The sequence below is a fragment of the Solanum stenotomum genome, chromosome 6 (assembly GCF_019186545.1).
Source record: "Solanum stenotomum isolate F172 chromosome 6, ASM1918654v1, whole genome shotgun sequence".
Lineage (NCBI taxonomy): Eukaryota > Viridiplantae > Streptophyta > Magnoliopsida > Solanales > Solanaceae > Solanum > Solanum stenotomum.
Window position 1 is genome coordinate 25,757,828 of NC_064287.1, and position 20,826 is coordinate 25,778,653.

General features: G+C 32.8%; 1 pseudogene; it reads left to right on the forward strand.

Annotated features, from left to right (window-relative positions):
- The first annotated feature begins 6,144 nt into the window (after nt 1–6,144).
- Nucleotides 6,145–7,484, forward strand: LOC125868616 (uncharacterized; annotated as a pseudogene).
- The last annotated feature ends 13,342 nt before the right edge of the window (nt 7,485–20,826 follow it).

A 20,826-nucleotide genomic window follows, 5' to 3' on the forward strand; every position in this document is an offset into this window, starting at 1 on the left:
AAAAGTCAGGTATATTGTTACTAACTTGGTTAGCTAAAAAGGCAGTGGTCATTCAATTGAAACGGATGATGTTGTAGGTAGGGCATGTGGTTGCTGAGCAACGAAGAATTCTTTCATATTCATTATCTCTTTCATCTTATCTTCTATGGTAGACAAGCGATCATTCAAATATTTGTTTTCCTCGAACTTTTTTGACCTTTGTAGGATTAGATGAACCTACAGTTGCATCATTTGATAATAACTATAGAAATCAAACTCAATTCAAAAACTTAATAATATATGAATTTAAGATATCATACCTTTTTCTGTTGTTTGAGAGTGCTTCATAACTTGATTAATAGTTGGAGACAACGAAACATTGGTTTGCATATCCTCTTTCTCAAGAACAATATTTTTCATTTTTCTTATTTCTTGACTAGAGGAGGAGGTAGAACTCAATTTTGTGCTTTTAGAAGGAGTTTGCATATGTTGATTAGCACAAACAACACTCTTGTTAAAAGATCCCACCTCAGATTCAGAAATTCCTAAAGGTGAGCTCAAAGATCCAGATCTTTTCTCTAGTCCCTTTCTTATAGCAGCTGGACGCACTAAACGTAATATAAGAGTTCATCAGAAAAATTGAAAACATAATAGATTTATATAAAATACATGTTTGAAAATATCTTACTTGTTTCAACTTCTTGGGTGTATTTCTCAATCGTGGAGTTCTTATAAATCGTTTGCAGTCCTTGACTAGTGAAGATGGTAGACTTTTTAAGTCCTTGTCCTCTGTCCTTCTCCATAGAACCTGAAAAAATAGTCATTTGTTTGAGATTAAAAAGTTTGTAGCTGAAGTGAAAGATCAGGTGAAATATGAGCTATTGTTAAGGACTGGATTTACACTCGGAAAATTCCCTATCAGATACTTGGGACTGCCTCTATCATCTAAGGGAGGTGAATACTCAATCACAAGGAGCTATGTTGATCTTAGAGGGCACTACAATAGATACCTATTATGGGTTGATAGTGACAATTATTCATATATATATGAGGCTGATAGGTTTAGACACCTAGTAGGATTGTATATACCTATTACTATTCTTAACTTTTGTCAGTAGTGGAAGTGGCAATTATTCATGTCTTCATGCAGTGAAGTATATTCTGCAATCTATGGGGCTGGTAGGTTTAGAATGTTTGACAGCATGCAGTTGTATGGATCAATAGTAGAGAAATCCAAACTGGATGAAGGCATGATTGCGCGCAAGATAAATCAGCAACTGAGAAGATTATTTTCTGTAGTAAATTTAGACTTCAGAAAGCTAGATAGTCGAGAGTAAAATAAGGAAAACCTTGAAACCTCTCCATAGCCAATTAAGCCATTAGTTTTTGTAAGCCATAATGAATGTGTTTTATTTAGTATTTTTGACAGGATCCTTGCCTGTTGCAGGAGTTCTGAAAACTACAGAAAGTAGGAAAAAACATTTCTTTTCAACACAATAAAATCAATAGGTTCAGTCAGTTTTCATCGAAAATGATTGACATTCACTACAAGAAAATCAGCCTCATATTCAGAAATTTCAAAAGATGAGCTCAAAGATCCAGATGTTTGCTCTAGTCTCTTTCGTATAGCGGCTGGACCCACTAAACATAATATAAGAGTTTATAAAAAAAAAATAGACCACAACAAATTTGCAAAAAACACATGTTTGAAATATACTTGTTTCAACTTCTTGGGTGCATTTCTCAACTTTAATAGCAGATGTAGGAAATGAAAGATTAATTTGCTTGTTCTCTTTCTCAGGAACCATGGAGTTCTTATAAATCGTTTGCATTCCTTGACTGGTGAAGATCGTAGACTTTTTAAGTCCTTGTCCTTTGTCCTTCTCTGTAGAACCTAGAAAAAAAGAGTCATTTGTTTGAGATTAAAATATTTTTAAGGGTGGGGGAAACCAATATACATGGAGTGATAAGCAAGAAAGCAATAGAGTTTATTCGAAGACAAATTGGGTATTTGTAAATGGAGACTGTGGGACTACTTTCTTGGACGAGGGGGTGAGTGATCATATTCCAACAATGTTGTCCTTAGTACATATCCAGGTGGGGAGGATGAGATCTATCAAATAGATGTAGCAGGGGGGATTATTTCTGAGACTGAGGCTGCTAGAGATGAAAGGTAAATTACATCAGAATCTTTTTAGATATCCAAGTCAAGGTAGCAAACAGGAAAGTATTTGAGAGAGTCAATAAATTATGGCAGAATCTTTCTTACTTTAAAGAAGAACGACATCATGGATTAGGCTTGAGGACGACAACACCAAGTACTTTTACTCAGTGATCACATACAGAAGATTGATACAAGTTGTGACACAACTGACAGATGAGAATTTAAGAGTACAGACTGACCTGGACAAAGTGGATGATATATTTGTGATGTATTATCAGCAGTTATTAGGTGAAACAGGGGTGACAAGGGAGAAATAACTAGCTAAAAATCAATCACAAAGTAAAAATCAATCACATTTTAGATTACAAATCAATAAGTTCTGTCATTTTCATCGGAAATGGTTGAAATTTCACACCTCCTCCTCCAAGATAAAATACAGAATGCAGGAAAAGAATTTTCTCTTCAACACAATTAAAGATTTTGCTTATGGTCTGAAGTAATAGAATACAAAATATCTTACTTGTTTCAATTTCTTTGATGTACTTCTTAACTANTAGTCTCTTTCATATAGCGGCTGGACCCACTAAACATAATATAAGAGTTTATAAAAAAAAATAGACCTCAACAAATTTGCAAAAAATACATGTTTGAAATATCTTACTTGTTTCAACTTCTTGGGTGCATTTCTCAACTTTAATAGCAGATGGAGGAAATGAAAGATTAATTTGCTTGTTCTCTTTCTCAGGAACCATGATGTTTTTATAAATCGTTTGCATTCCTTGACTAGTGAAGATCGTAGACCTTTTAAGTCCTTGTCCTTTGTCCTTCTCTGTAGAACCTAGAAAAAAAACAGTTATTTGTTTGAGATTAAAATATTTTTAAGGGTGGGGGAAACCAATATATATGGAGTGATAAGCAAGAAAGCAATAGAGTTTATTCGAAGACAAATTGGATATTTGTAAATGGAGACTGTGGGACTACTTTATTGGACGAGGGGGTGAGTGATCATATTCCAACAATGTTGTCCTTAGTACATATTCAGGTGGGGAGGATGAGATCTATCAAATAGATGTAGCAGGGGGGATTATTTCTGAGACTGAGGCTGCTAGAGATGAAAGGTAAATTACATCAGAATCTTTTAGATATCCAAGTCAAGGTAGCAAACAGGAAAGTATTTGAGAGAGTCAATAAATTATGGCAGAATCTTTCTTACTTTAAAGAAGAACGACATCATGGATTAGGCTTGAGGACGACAACACCAAGTACTTTTACTCAGTGATCACATACAGAAGATTGATACAAGTTGTGACACAACTGACAGATGAGAATTTAAGAGTACAGACTGACCTGGACAAAGTGGATGATATATTTGTGATGTATTATCAGCAGTTATTAGGTGAAACAGGGGTGACAAGGGAGAAATAACTAGCTAAAAATCAATCACAAAGTAAAAATCAATCACATTTTAGATTACAAATCAATAAGTTCTGTCATTTTCATCGGAAATGGTTGAAATTTCACACCTCCTCCTCCAAGATAAAATACAGAATGCAGGAAAAGAATTTTCTCTTCAACACAATTAAAGATTTTGCTTATGGTCTGAAGTAATAGAATACAAAATATCTTACTTGTTTCAATTTCTTTGATGTACTTCTTAACTAAATCACTTGATTGAGGCAATAAACTCTTAGATGGTGTATTCCCTTTCTCACCCAAAGATTTAAGCCCTCGTTCCCGTCCCTTTCCTATAGCACCAGGCGCGACAAATGTATATCTGATAGTACTCTTCATATTAGAACCGACCTCATTTTCAATTTTCAATGGTTTCATCTTGAACCTGCAAAAATAGTCAAAAGTTAAAGTTTGGACCTGAAAAATATGTAACAATATAGTGATAAAAATTTTGCACTTTCTGGAACACATAAATTCATAAGCAAAACATTTTGTTTGCGAGTCTCGCCTCCCCTACTTATAACAGAAACATTAAAATTATGTAAGTATATCTTACTGTTAAAGTTAGATGGAATGGGTCTAGTTCCTATTTTGCTCATAAAATATCAACATCAAAGACAGAAAAGTAGTATATGTTGTTGGCGAAATAATTAGACTTTTCAAATACAATATGCACTCTGTACAAAATTTGAATCCTCAGACACATACAACAGTTAACAAAAACGAGTCATTATTAGAAACTCAACCCAATAATCTTTTACTGATTGTACATAAGAAAACATATCAGATTATGAAACTTTTAACCTATCTAATGTTATAAAACAGGAAGAACAAGAAGAAGAGTAACTTAAATAAAACAATAAAAAATCTATCAATACAGTTTATGAAATTCGAAACAACAGAAGCTTGATTAGAAGAGGAAGAAAACTTGTAAGATCTGTTTCACCGATCAAGCAACTATAAGCAGCAACTATACATTTTACCTCTTTGATGAGCAGCTGCGATGGAAATCCTTTGATGAAGAAGACAGAGTTGAGCAGCTGCGATGGAAATACTTTGATGAAGAAGACAGAGTTGCGAAGAAGAACAACGATATAATAATGTTGAAGAGATCGATCGATATAGAGAAGCTTGTGAGTTGCGACCAGCTGAAGAGTTATTTTTCCTTTGTACGTTTTTACCTTTTAGAAAACAGGGTTTTTCCTTTTTGGCTAGTTTCAACAATATAATGTAAAAAAAATTGCCGCCTAAATTTTGGCTGGCAGTAGCGCGCTAAAAGTCTTAGAATTAGACTTTGGGACCAATTAATATGTTATTTAGGGACCGGATTAAGTATCTTTGCAATAAAGTATACAAATAAGGACCGGAATATAATCTCGTCCCAATACATATATCTTTAGAGATGGGATTAGTAGCTGGTCCCTAAATGTCGGTCTTAAATAAGAGTTTTTCTTGTAGTGTTAAGATACATATAAATGCATTACTAGAAAAAGGATATATACAAGAAAGTAATAGTAAGCATACATGCCCAACATTTATAGTAAATAAACATAGTGAACAAAACAGAGGAAAAAGTAGAATGGTTATTGATTATAGAAATTTAAATGCAAAAACTAAAACATATAATTGCCCAATTTCAAATAAAATATTAAAGATAAGACAAATACAAGGATATAATTATTTTAGCAAATTTGACTGTAAATCAGGATTTTATCACTTAAAACTAGAAGAAGAATCTAAAAAACTTACATCATTCACTGTATTACAAGATTTTTACGAATGGAATGTATTACCATTTGGATATAAAAATGCACCAAGAAGATACCAACACTTTATGGACAACTACTTTAAACAATTAGAAAATTGTATAGTATATATAGATGATATACTATTATATTCCAAAACACAAGATGAACATACAAAATTATAAGAAAAAATTATACCTATTGTAGAATGTTCAGGCATAAGCCTAAGTAAAAAGAAAGCAGATATAATGAAAAAATAAATAGAATTCTTAGGAATAAAAATAGATAAAAATGGAATAAAAATGCAAACACAAATAGTACAAAAAATAATTAACTCTAATGAACAATTAGATACAAAAAAGAAATTACAATCATTTTTAGGATTAGTAAACCAAGTAAGAGAATACATACCAAAATTAGTAGAGAATTTAAAATCATTACAACAAAAACTAAAGAAAGATATAGAATATCAGTTTGATAAAGAAGACCAAATACAAATACAAAAAGTAAAACTACTATGTAAAAACCTATCTAAACTATATTTTCCAGATGAAAACAAAAAAATTACTTATATAGTAGAATTAGATGCGAGTGAAAAGAGTTATGGACGAGTCCTAAAATACAGGTATGATAAAGATAAAATAGAACATCACTGTAGATATTATTCAGGAACATTTACGGATACAGAAATAAAATGGGAAATAAACAGAAAAGAATTATATTCAATATATAAATGTTTGTTAGCATTTGAACCATATGTTATATATAACAAATTTATATAAGAACAAATAATACACAAGTAAAATGGTGGCTAACAAGAAAGGTACAAGATTCAGTTACTACAAAGGAGATAAGGAGATTAGTATTAAATATATTAAATTTTACATTTACAATTGAAGTGATAAGAACTGACAAGAATATTGTTGCAGATCACTTATCAAGAGAAAGCTACGCAAATTGAAAAAGATACAGCCATGGAAGAATTACTTAAAACCATAGCTATACTTTGTACAAAAGTTGATAACATGGGCGAAGAAATCAAACAGATAAAGACTAATTTGAAGTCTAAAAGTCAGTCGCATGACTCTAAACATGCAGAGCTACGTCGATCGGAAGACGAAAAAATTCCAGAGATAGAAGGAGACGTTGGAAAACTCCCTAAAACCCATAACATTTGTTCAATTACAACTGCAGGTACAAACAGACAAGTTAGTGAAAGACAACACAAGAATATAAATTTGAACAAGTTATTTGAAAAATCATTTACCCCAAAAATATCAAGAAACCTTTTGATCACAAAACCACAAACCTCTACATATGCAGATAGCCTACATCATGACAAGAAAACATATAACCATATCACACGTACCTATATAGAGAATATATATAAAATTCAAAATTACCTTAACCTTAACCCCAGATCCACTATAACCAAAGAACCAAACCAAGATTACCTAACCCAGAAATTACAAGGTTATAGTAAATTGATTGCACAGCCAAAAACTAATGCAAATTTAGTCAAAACATGTTACAATTAGGGATTATTAAATACATTATATATCTACGATGGAGAAGAAATAAGTGAAATGCCAGAATTACATAAGGCATTTATCACATACAAAAGAGTAACCAAGGGAAACTTATTTTATATAAAATTCTATACAACACTAGCAGAGATACTATATGAGGAAATAAAAACCTCCAATCCAAGTTGTAAAGATAGGTTTGACAAAAGATATGATAATACCAAAAGATATCGGACATCAATCACATATACAAAAAAATTGAGATACCCAGTTTTTTATGCTAATAAGACAATAATTGGTATATCAACTATCATCCAGGAGTTAGCTCACAATTATTTAAACGGAAATGCTATATGGAGTTATTATTCTAGAGATCAGTTCATGATTTATTTCAATTCAAGAGAGCTAAGAAAAGCGGATATGGATGAAGTCCAGAGATGAATTTTATCATTACTTAAACCAGAAGAACGACCTACAACACGAGCACTAAATACAAGATTTATTTCAGCAGAGTTATTAACTAGGTACTGCAAGTTAATAGGACATAAGTACCCTGATCATATATGTTCAAAATGTAATGGCGAAGATAATATAATTCCAGATGTCCAACTGGAATGATCAGCAGAAAGATGCAAAGAAAAAGAAGATAGAGACAAAAAGATAAAGACAAGAAGACAAGAAGATAAATATGAAAAGAAGAAGATAAGAGAGACAAAAAGATAAAGAAGAAAGATGTAAAGAAAAAGAAGATAGTGACATAAAGTAAATATCATTTACTTTTCTGAAAGGCCAAAGTGTGAATAGTAAGGGCCAATGAATAGTAGAAGGCAGATGTAAACAATAGGGGTCATTTATTTTCCTATAAATAGGCATAGATGTAAACATTGTAAGCAAGCATTTATTACGAAGCAAGCTCACTTGTAAAAACACTCTTAATATATTTGCATTTTAGAAACCTAATGAAGCAACTAGATAATTCAGATATCATGGATAAGCAAGAGGCAAAGATATATTGGTCATTAAATATGCAGAACTAAATTCATATATTCCTAAATATCATAAATATGACTGAATAAGTTTATGTTAGTTATTATGTATTAGAATTATACGAAATCATGCTTTCTAGTTTATTAGCAAATAGGAAAAGCGAGAAACCTTCTATAAATATGCTATCCTAAAGTTGAAACCGGAAAGGCAAGAGAAGCCGTAATAGGGGAGTAAACACAGTTGAGGCGCTGTTTAGGAAGAAAGTATCTCCTAAAGTATGATGCTAATAGTGACAGGAGAACATGATAAGCGGATAATCTAGTTCATAATGATCTAATATAATCCTATTCAGTTATGAATATGATAAGAAGGAATAATTGATAAAAACTGTGAATAACAAGAACTTGAATACATTTATACATGATGAAATGATAAGAAGCTGCAAAACATTAATTTTATATGTACTCAAAGATATAAAAATTGTTGAATTAAGAGAAATAATATGGAAAAAGATATTTAATTATGAAATGGACTTAGAAAACCAAACATGGTATAAAATAGATTTACAAGATCCATATTTAGATATTGAAAGAATAGAATTATATGATTTAGAAATGTAATATTCAGATTAAAAAAATGAATTATAAATATTTACAATATTGGACAGAAGATATAGAAGATATAAAACTAGTAGAACAATTAATGGAAAACAATTTATATATGTACCTAAGAACCCAAGATGTATTATACCTAGAATATATCTCAAATAATGTTAAAGAAATATTCAGATTAAAACAACTATCAAAAGAATATTACAATAAGCATTATAATTAAAGGTAAAAATTCTAACTTAACATGAATTCCGTACCACCCTTCAAAATTGGTAGTTTTTTAAATATTGGATATATTTATACTCTATTTTAGATATAGTATCTATTAGTTGGTCTAATTTATAATTATCTGTTTTAGTGATATTTATTGTTTATATTCTGGGTATAGTTTGTTTAATTTCCTTTTTACTTTTCTTAATCTTTTATGATTACTTTTCTTTTCTTCCATAGCTCTGATACCAGTTTTGGAGGGTGGTGCGGTTTATAATAAGTGCTAACTACTCAGTAGAAGTAAATGATAGAAATATAGATAAATCATTAGTACTATATTGGAAAATGTCAGGAATAGAACTAGCCTCAGGAAGTAAAATATTTACAGCAAGATGTAAAAATTTATATGTACTAACAACAAAACATAAAATAATGGCAAAAAATAAGATAAACAAAATAAAAATAGAAAATTCTTTTGAAAAAATAGTTACAGTTATAGTTAATAATGACTATAGTTACACAGAAATTGATGTAGAAGAAGACTTAGAGATAGTAAAAGAAAGATTAAACACATCAAGTACGTCAAAAAGAATAAACTATGAAATACATCAAACATCATCATCAAAAATAAGTACATCAAGAAAAATAGATTACCAAACTCCAAAACCAATAGGACAAATGACAGAAGAATTAAAACCATATCATTACTATATAACGGGAGTAATTGCACAACGAAAATACCTAATATTAATAAATACTGGACAAGAAAAAAATTATATCACAAGAGAATTAGTAACAGAAGATGAGATAATAACTTATGCACAATTATGTCCTAAACTACCAAAAGCATTAATAAATACTGAAGAGACAACAGAAAATGAAATAATTATTGGAGGAATACTAATGGTAATAAAATTTAAAATTTATCAAGGAAATGAAAATATTACACTAGGAATAAAATGGTTAGAAAAAGTAAAACCATATAATTTAGAATATAAACAATTAACAATAAATTATGAAACTAAGAAAGTAATAATAAAAAGAACTTTATTATGATATTATGATAACATGAAAATATATATACTTGCAAAGATAATAATAGAAGNNACCGTTAGTAGTAACATGATTTAATAATGAAGGAAGTATGATCACATATAAAGCAGGGAATATAAAAATACAAATATGGGATAAAATATTAACCATAGAAGAAATGTATAACTTTGAATTTACAACAAAAGATATGCTATTAGGAATGCCATTTTTAGAAATATTATACCCACATATAATAACAAAAACACACTAGTGGTTGACAACACCATGTAAACACAAAGTAGGAGCAAAAAGAGTAAATAATAAAAAACGAAAAAACAATAGAATGGATAAAAGGAAGTGAAAAAATAACACAAAGTTTAGAAAATATAAAAGAAGAAGACCCTAAAATAGAAATAATTATATTTTTCATAGACAAAGTAAAAATAATTCAAGACAAATTAGAATTACTATATAGTGAAGATCCTTTACAAGAATGGGAAAAACATAAAACAAAAATAATAATTGAACTAATTGATAATAATAGTATAATAACACAAAAATCATTAAAGTATAATTTTAATGATTTAACAGAATTTAAGATACATATAAATGAATTACTAGAAAAAGCATATATACAAGAAAGTAATAGTAAGCATACAAGCCCAACATTTATAGTAAATAAACATAGTGAACAAAAAAGAGGAAAAAGTAGAATGGTTATTGATTATAGAAATTTAAATACAAATATAAAACATATAATTACCCACCCCAAATAAAATATTAAAGATAAGACAAATACAATGATATAATTATTTTACGAAATTTAACTGTAAATCAGGATTTTATCACTTAAAAGTAGAAGAATATCAGAAATATTAATAGATAATGAAAAACATATGCAAATGGAATATATAGATTATGAATTGGAAAGCGATGATTGTATATATGAATTATCTATTAATATTTCTGATTTTATTCTTTTTGATGTAATTGATGTGCTTATCTTTCTTTTACTATCTCTAAGTCTTCTTCTACATCAATCTCTGTGTAACTATAGTCATTATTATCTATAACTGTAACTATTTTTTCAAAAGGGTTTACTATTTTTATTTTGTTTGTCTTATTTTTTGCCATTATTTTATGTTTTGTTGTTAGTACATATAAATTTTTACATCTTGCTGTAAATATTTTACTTCCTGGGGGCTAGTTCTATTCCTGACATTTTCCAATATAGTACTAATGATTTATCTATGTTTCTATCATTTACTGCTAATGAGTAGTTAACACTTATTATAAATTTAAATTTCTGATATATTAGGTTACCTTGTACTGAACTTATTATACTTTTTTCTATAGGTTGTATAATTCTATCGTCTGCTAAGTATATTTCTATAGGTGTATCTATTCCTTCTCTGAAACATGCTTTTATTAGTATTTTTGTTCCTCCTAAGTGTACATATTTAATTGGATTTTTAGCTTTAATATCTTGTATTTCTTTGTTTATTATTCGTCTGTTTATTATTGGTATTTTAGCCTTACCTTTGGTGTATTTATAATCTATGATATGTTCCTTTTGACTTACCACATAATATTCTTCTTTTTGTCTTTTAAACCAATTTTTTATTGTTGGTACTTCTAATATTTTTTCTATGCTTAGGTCTAAATCTTTTCCTTTTATTTGTTCAAATATATTATTGTCAAATATTATTTTTTGTTCTAAAGATTCTTCATCTTGATATTCTTCTTTAGTTATTATTTGTATATCTTTCTCAGTCATCTATATAGGATTCATTATCTGATTCTATTACTAAATTATTTTCTATTATTTTATCGTTTATTTCGTTTTCCGATAATTCATATATACTATCATCGCTTTCCAATTCATAATCTATATATTCCATTTGCATATATTTTTCATTATCTATTAATATTTCTGATATTTGTTTTTTCTTTGAATTTTCAGGTAATTTGCAATCTTTAGCTATGTATCCTAATTTTCCACAATTATAACAAGTACATTCCGTTGGTTTTTTCTTTGGTGTATATGGTCTTTTAGTTTTGTAGTTTTTTACGTAGTATTTCCTTCTTGGCCTTTTATACTTATATTTTGAACTATATTTTTTATAGTTTCTGCTTTTATTATACTTCTTTTTATAATACCTATCCGTACATCCCAATTGGGGTGCTATTTTATTTTTACAACATGCTAAGTTTTTTACTAATATTTTTTCCATTTTTATTTCTTCTTTATGTTTTTCACATAGTTCTATAAATCATCGTTGTAAATATTTCATTCTAGCTCCTAAGGTATTTGTTAGCCCTGCTTCTTTTCAACTTTTTATTACTTTTGAAATAAACCGAGTGAAATAGCATGCCTTTTCGTTGACCAAAAACAACTCCCAAAGCAACACCACTAGCATCACACATGAGTTCGAACGAAATACTCCAAATCGGGGGTAACAATGATCGGAGCTAATACTAGTTTTTCTTTTAAGCACAAAAATTCTTTTAGACAAGCTTCATCAAAGTTGAAAGTGGATTCTTTTTCTAGTAACTTGCAAAGGGGGTGAGCTACCTTGAAAAATCCTTTATACTGCCTGTAGAAACCCATATGGCCTAGAAAACTCCAGACGCCTTTAACTGTAATAAGAGGGGGTAGTTTAGCAATGACTTCAACTTGAGCTTAATCCACATGCATTCTTTCACCGGAAATTTTATACCCCAAAACAATACCCTCTTTGAACATGAAATGATACTTCTCCCCGTTCAGAACAAGATAGGTTTTAAGGCATCTTTGTAGTACCTTCCCAAGGTGTTCAAGACATGCTTCATATGAATCACCGAAAATTGAAAAATCATCCATAAAGACCTCCATTGAGTCTTCAACCATATTGGTGAAAATAGAAAGCATACATCATTTAAATGTTGTCGAGGCATTGTACGACCCAAAAGGCATCCTCTTATAAGAAAATGTTCCATAGGGACATGAAAAAGTTGTTTTCTCTTGATCTTACAGTGCAATAAAAATGTGGTTGTACCTGGAGTAACCATCTAAAAAGCAATACCAACCACGCCCCATAATACTATCAAAACTTAAATTAGTAAATAGCAACACCCATTAGCTAATTAATGCATTCAACTACATAATCACACACCCAAAGAATGGGGTTTTTAGCCAAACATAATAAAGAACAAGAAAGCGTTACCAATGAAGTTTTTCATCAGGTTGGCCAACAATCCACAACTATCCAAATGCACAAAATCAACAAAAAAAATCAAGCAAACCCTAAATCTCTACTCAAAAAATGTAAAAATAATGTTTTAGAATGTTGAATATCAAAAACCCAGAACTGGACTATCTGGGAAGTACTTTTCTTATTTTCAAAATTAACTTTATACGTTCCCATAATTTTAGCATTGGATTCACTCGGCGAAGTAAGTCGGGGTTCACCAACCAGGTCGGCGATGTGCCAAGTGCTCCTCTTCTCACCTTTTTGGCGTGCCTTTTTCAGCCAAATTGTTCTGTAACTTTAGGAGATTGAAATCGGCCTCACCTATCTATTTGGCGTGACACTGAAACACCATTTTGCTTGCGAAGTTAGTTTTGTCCATGGCAGGCCTGCTGGAACATTAGGCAAGCTGAAGGTCCACTCGGCGAGTCACCAAAGGGATTTGTCGAGTGCCAACTTTTCTTTCCTTCAACTTTTTCATCTTTTTCACTCCTTTATTCCTCGTAATATCTTTGCCTTGATCTTTTCCATTCTTTGTTGCAAAATAGCATTTTAATGTCAGTTATGAACATAAAATAGGCATTGAGGACACTAAATTTTTGAATATTAAGCATAAATGAGTCGAAATCCTCGACTCATCACCGTCCGTAGAGATTGACTTAGAGAAACAAAATTTAAGCCTCTTTTTCATGATAGCCTTCACAGGCCGTGAATCGATGAATGGCCAGTGAAATGGTCCCATCAGTTATTTTTTTCAAGGTTATATGGGTCTTTTCCTATGCATCTAATACCTGAAATAGGTCGGTTTAATCCTAATACTAGTCCCTATATAAGTCTTTTAAGCCTCAAATTTAACTATTCTAAATCACTCTTTAAATTTCCCCAAATCCCTCCAAGTTCTTTCCCTAAATATTTCTCTCTCTTAGAGAAGAAGAAAAAGAAGTCAAGCTAGAGTTTTCAAGACCAACTCTCCTAATCATCCATTGATTGCAATCTTTTGGCATCAAGATATGATAATTTTCATCTATGGAGCCCTTTCCTCCGTGGATTTCCTAAATTTTCCAATTTATAAAGTTAGAAATCCCCAATTGAGTTAGGGTTTTCCCTCTATGTCATGGGTTCTTTTAAATGTTGATTTATTTGATTGATTTATGAAAATTTATGCATGAATTGATATAATCTCATAATTTTAAGGTGAATCCCCATGAACCCATGCTTAACCCATGTTTTCTAAATATTGATGATTGAAAGTGGGTCTTGAACTATGAATGGTAAAATATGGAATCATGCATGTTCTTATGGAATTGATGAGATATGATATACATTGATTTGAGAGTAAAATAATATATGTTGTTGTTGTTAATTGATGTGAAATGATTGCTCACATAAGTACCTCATGCATCAATATTAAAGGTTTGCTCACATTGAGGATTCTAAGGTTCAAATGTCTTCTCACCTAAAATAAATCAAAGATAATGAGGTATTAATGAAACCTAGCTTGGGTTGGTTACTTCATTGTACCTTTCCATGGATGACATATGACTTAACTTGGATGGTAAGATGATGTGCCCTACCATGGATAATAAAGAAGAGTTAAGAAAATGACTATTCTGTGGGATTTATGCTTAGCACCGAGAGGATATTAAGATGCGAGATCTCTCGTTAGTAGAGGTCAGGTTTCTAGGAGAAATATCTTTATCCCATACCTATATTCCTCCATAGGATGATTGTCTATGATATACATTAGCTAGAAGTTCATGGTCTTGCCTTGGAAAGTAGGACACCCCTTTTTTGTGTGAGGTAGACACCAGATTTCGTGTTGATAGCTCACATGGTAGTATATGTCGGTTAAAGGTAAATCTCCCACAATAATGAACTAAAGTTACTTCACAAAGTATCTCACATGTGACTTAAAATGATGTGTATTTACATGGATAATGTTTTGTGACTTATGTCCTCTAGTTCTTTTACATTCATGATTTAGCTTGGTCATTGTACTTTATGGAAATTTACCTTTCTCATGTTTTTGATTGTTTTATGCATGTCTATCATACTTAGTACATATTTTGTACTAACACATACACTTGCGTACATTTCCCCAAATGTAGGGACCAACCTTATAGATTCAAACTTTCGTGGCTCATATAGAAGATTGAAGATTGGTGAGTCCTTATATTACAAAGAATGAGCTTGATTTTCCCCTTTTGTCTTTACTTTCAGTTTTGGAACTTGATGTAGAGGTTACACCCCAATAAACTCTTATGTACTAGATGGCTTTGAGACGATGTTTAGATTTCCGCCTTTCTCTAAAAAACTTCTATATGATGAAACTATCTTTTTATCTCTTACATTCTATCTCCTTGTATGATGAATGCTAAGTGGCTTATATAGGCCATCTCGTTGCCTTATACCCCATGTTACACTTCGGAGCTACGTTGGGTTGTGACAAACATTGTAATCAAAGAATATGGTTTAGAAAGGTCCTAGGAAATCTCTAAGCCACGTTGAGTAGAGTCTAGTTCATGAGTGTGAAGCGCCCCACACTTATGAATAAGAAGATATAAGATGATTAGGAAACTCCACTTATTTCACTACTCTAAAGTCACACTATATAATGTAACTTTATATTTCTTTCTCCTAATCCATATCCGGTGCTTTTCAGGATATGACCACTCGAAGAGTTTACGTTAAGATGATTTTAAATGAGAATGTGGAACGTGAAACTCTTCGAGGTCCTCCTCAAGCTCCTTAAGTTTTGGTTGACCCTTTGGTCGAGTAAATGACTAATGCGAAGTTTAGGGTTGCTTTTCAACTGATGGGTCAAGCCATGACGACTCAAGACAAAAGGGGGGTTATGGCCCCTGTGAACCCAAATGTGGATGCAAGGTTGAGGAAGATCCTCAAAGTTTATTGATGAAGTGTATACGGTGTTTATGATCATGTGAGTGGCGCTGGTGGAAAAGGCGGAATTGGCCGCTTACCAACTTAAGGGTGTTGCTTAAGTTTGGTTCAACCAATGGAAGGATGAGAGGGAACTTGATGTGGGTCCTCTTGATTGGGAAAAGTTTAAGGTTGGTTTTTTTGATAGGTTCTTTCCCCTTGAAATGAGGGAGGCAAAGGTGCTCAAATTCATCAACCTTCGTCAAGGAAACATGAGTGTGAGAGGATATGCTTCGAAGTTCACACAATTCTCTAGGTATGGTCCTTTTATGGTTCCCAATTATAGGCAAGTATCATTAAGTTTTATTGTTGTGTTCGAGATTGCAGTTAAAGAATGCCGTGGTGCAATGCTTATTAATGATACAGACATTTCTCGTCTCATGGTTCATTCCTACCAAATCGAAAAGAAGAAACTTAAGAAAGGGTCTAGGGATTCAAATAGGGCTAAGTCCAATGATGGTAACTTCTCACATTCAAGGGGGCATGGTTGTTATAAGTTTCGACAATGGTTTTTCGGCAAAGGTTCCTCCAATGCTCATTCTAAGTTCAATAAAGATATGGTGTCTAATCCTAAGCCTCAAGGAGGAAATGGTAGTGGATGTTTAATACCTATGTCTACTGGTGCTAGGCATGGGAAGAAACATGAGGGTAAGTTCTTAACTGGCATGGATGGTTGCTTCGGTTGTGGTAAAAGTGGTCATAATATGAGGGATTGCTGTAACACCCCGAAAACTATTATACCAAACTAGAGCCTCAAGTAAGGGCTCTAGAGTTTAATGTATGTAGATTAGAGTCGTAGATGAGATGTCCTGTACTTAGAATGAGGGGTTTAAAGGTTAAACGTCAAGGCACGTGTTACGCCCCATAGTTTAGAAGACCGTTTAGGATTCTATTGAGGGTTGCAAGGGCAAGTACCAAAGAATAGGGGAAAAGACTAAGCCAATGACCAAGGCTGCCCCAATCTTGGTGCACACTGCCTCAAGTCCACGACCACCTCCACGGCCAGTGGTGTGGACCATTGTTCGTGGTCTGGTTCGTGAGGCCAAGGCAGTAGATCCCTAATGGCTGCCTTAAGGTGGCTATCTTCATGGGCCACTTCACGACAAGTGGTCTTGACCATGGTTTGTGAGGGGTCTCGTGAAGTCCCCTTAGGTGTGAGGGAGGAAAGGCCTTGAGGCCAAGGCACTGCCTAGGGGTCACGACCATCACCACTACTCGTGGTCTTGACCACATAGCTTGGGAGGTCTCGTGGTCATCCCTTTGTTTTGTGGAGGCCAAGATGCAAAGGCCTAGCTACTGGTCCAAGACAGCGAGCAGGACCACGGTCAGTGGTAAGGACTATGACCTGTGGTGCCTCTCGTGAAGGCATGGATAGTAGGCTCCCAAGTGGGGAGTTAATGAGAAATTCCAAACGTGGGAGTTTTTGGGAGGGGTTGTTTTACCTAGTCCTAAAACCCCTATATAAGATATTTTAAGTTTGTAAACACCCATTTAAGTCACTTTATCACAAGACCCAAATCAAAACCCCAAAACACTCTCCTCTAAAATATTTCTCTATCTAGAAAACCCAAGACTTGAAGAAGAAGATCGAGCTTGAAGCTTGGACCAAGAACAAACCTCCATTGTTGAAAGCTTGTGTTAGGGCTTTGATTAAAGGAATGTTAGCTTATTCATCTATGGGTTCTTCCACCCATACAACCCCCTAGAGATCCCCCAATTGTGAAGTCAAAAACCCAATTCTAGCTAGAGTTCTTCTTACATTGTAGGTAGGGTTTGGGTATGATTCCAATCTAGTGGATAACACCTAATTTTGTTTGATTTAGCATTTAATTGTCATATTATGATGAATTCACATGCTTTCCATGATTGCCCTAGTAGAATTGATGAGGCTTAATTATGTGGGTTATTACCATGGAAGGTGAAATTAAAGGTCAAGGTGATCTCCTAGAATTAATACTTTGACTAGTAATTTTCTAAGGTTAGAAACCTATATTCATGAATTGAACTAGAATAATATGAATATGATGGGTCTTGTCTAACAATGCTTGACATTGATCTTACATGATGACTTATGACTAGAATCTATTGATAATGAGGAATGTGATGAGAATTGCTTAAGATGAAGCTTATGACTTGAATGCCTTGTAAACATGATATGAATAAGGATAGAATGAAGTAAAGCTGTGAGAGTAAGACTTGTAGTCATGTATGTTGAATCACTAGGGCTTCAAGAGTAGAGTCAATGTGATAAGGAGAAGTCTACTAGGTGGATTTGTGGTGAAAGGCCTATACTCACCTAACCTACCTTATGAATACTTGGAAGTATGAAGTGATAGAATCACTTGAACTTGGATTGTTTGTCGAGGAAATCCTTCTATGATATATGAATGTTAAGCAAGGCTTAATAGTGAATCTAGGGGTATATGCTTGGCCCCTAGTGGATATTGACAATGAGATGGAGTGTCACACAAGATAGGGTCCGGGCTCCAAGTTGAAAGGAGAACCACACCTAGTTTATGTGAGGACTATCCAAGTTAAAGGGGGAACTCTTACGTAGTAGAGTGGTTTTCTCAAAGTTAGGCCTCATGAGATGAATCCTTCACATAGTTGAGTTAAGGTTTCTAGTAGCAATCTCCATATCCAATGAACTAAGACATGCTTGAAGAAGCATGTGATAGTGTTCTAAAGCATAATTGAACTAAGACTTACTTAATGAAGTACCTCATACTGATCAAGAGTGTAAATGGACTTAGACATGCTTAAAGTAGTATCTTATAGGGTCCATGATGATGATGAACTAAGACATGCATAAAGTAGTTTCTCCTAGGGTTCAAGCTAATAATGAACTAAGATGTGCTTAAGTTAGTGCCTCATAGTGTTCTAAAGTTAAAGAGAGGAACTAGATTCCAAACCAAGAAATATTAGCATGAGGACCTAAAAGTGGTAATTAGCATGTATAGTATTATAGGGGTGCTATGCATGCATTGCAAAAGTATGACTTAGGGTTATTAAAGAAAAGATTTAAGATAGGATTCTGCTATAGTTGTCTTCCTTGCTATAATTGACTAGAGGTAAGAGATTCCCTTAGTTATCAAAGTTAAGCTAATAATGAGGCCAAAGGAGGGTGAGTATGACTAGGATGACTTCAAGGTTATGCTTAACGTGAAGGGTAGTATGGGATGCCTTTCATGCATTGTAAAAGTGTACTTTGAGATTACCTAGGAATATGGTAGAGAAGTTTAAGAGTTGACTATGTATATAGATTATGATTAAGAGGACCAAAAGGGGGTACTTGGCTTGTGTGGTATTATGAGATGCTATTCATGCTTTGCACGTGTATGTTTTTGAGGTTACTTGAAAATGGTTTTATTATGGTCTAGATGACTAAGAGTCAATTATTCTTATATGATACTTATGCTGGATACTTTGCTTATTATGGTTACGACTTACCTCTTATGCTTATTAACTATGTCTTATGTTGACTTATGATTAGATGATGCTTATATTGGAGATTATGCTATGACTACGTTATTATCTCTTATGCTTATGTCTTATGTTGACTAACCATTTTGAGATGCTCTTATGTTGTTGTTCTAGCTTTCATACTTGGTACATTTTGTACTAATACATACTTTGCCTACATTCTAATCAAAAGTACGGTTTCGAAGATTGAGTTCTTTTGGATGTTAGGATTCTAAGAAACAAGAAGAGTTGAAGATTTGGTGAATCCTCATAGCTTCGAGGACAAACCCATTATTTCCTTTATGTCATTTCTTTATGTTTTAGACTTTGTATGGGCTGCGTCCCAAGAGTTTTATTCAAGAGTTATGTTAGATGGTTTGAGACAAAATTTTAGTAAAGACTTTCGCTTTCTTTATAAAAATATTTTAGATTGTGTGGTTTAAAAGAAGTTATAAATTTTGCATACTTTCCAATTATCTTATGTTATGATTATGCTAAGGGCTTGTATGAGACCCCTTAGGGGTCAAGTACACCATGTTACGTCTAATGAGTACCCCTAGGTCGTGACAAACATGGTAATCAGAGCATAATGTTTATTGATAATGAGGAATGTGATAAAGAATTGCTTAAGATGAAGATTATGACTTGAATGTCTTGTAATCTAGATATGAATAGGGATAGAATGAAGTAAAGCTTTCAGAATAAGACTTATAGTCATGTATGTTGAATCACTAGGGCATTGAGAGTAGAGTCAATGCGATGAGTAGAAGTCTAATAGGTGGGTTTGTGGTGAAAGGCCTATACTCACCTAACCTACCTTATGAATACTTGAAATTATGAAGTGATAAAATCAATTGAACATGGATTGGTTGTCAAGGGCATCCTTCCATGAGATACGAATGTTAAGCAAGGCTTAATAGTGAATCTAGGGGTATATGCTTGGCCCCTAATGGATATTGATGATGAGATGGAGTGTCACACAAGATAAGGTCCGGGTTCCAAGTTGAAAGGAGAACCACACCTAGTTGATGTGAGGACTATCCAAGTTAAAGGGGGAACTCTTACGTAGTAGAGTGTGGGTTTTCCCAAAGTTAGGCCCCATGAGATGGAATCCTTCACATAGTGGAGTTAAGGTTTCTAGTAGCAATCTCCATATCTAATGTCCTAAGACATGCTTGAAGAAGCATCTCACAGTGTTCTAAAGCGTAATTGAACTAAGACATACTTAATGAAGTACCTCATAGTGATCAAGAGTGTAAATGAACTTAGACATGCTCAAAGTAGTATCTTGTAGGGTCCAAGATGATGATGAACTAAGGCATGCTAATAGTAGTATCTCCTAGGGTTCAAGCTAACATTGAACTAAGATGTGCTTAAGAAGGTGCCTCATAGTGTTCTAAAGTTAAAGAGAGGAACGAGGTTCCAAACAAAGAAGTATTAGTATGAGGACCTAAAAGTCGTACTTAGCATATATAGTAATATGAGGAG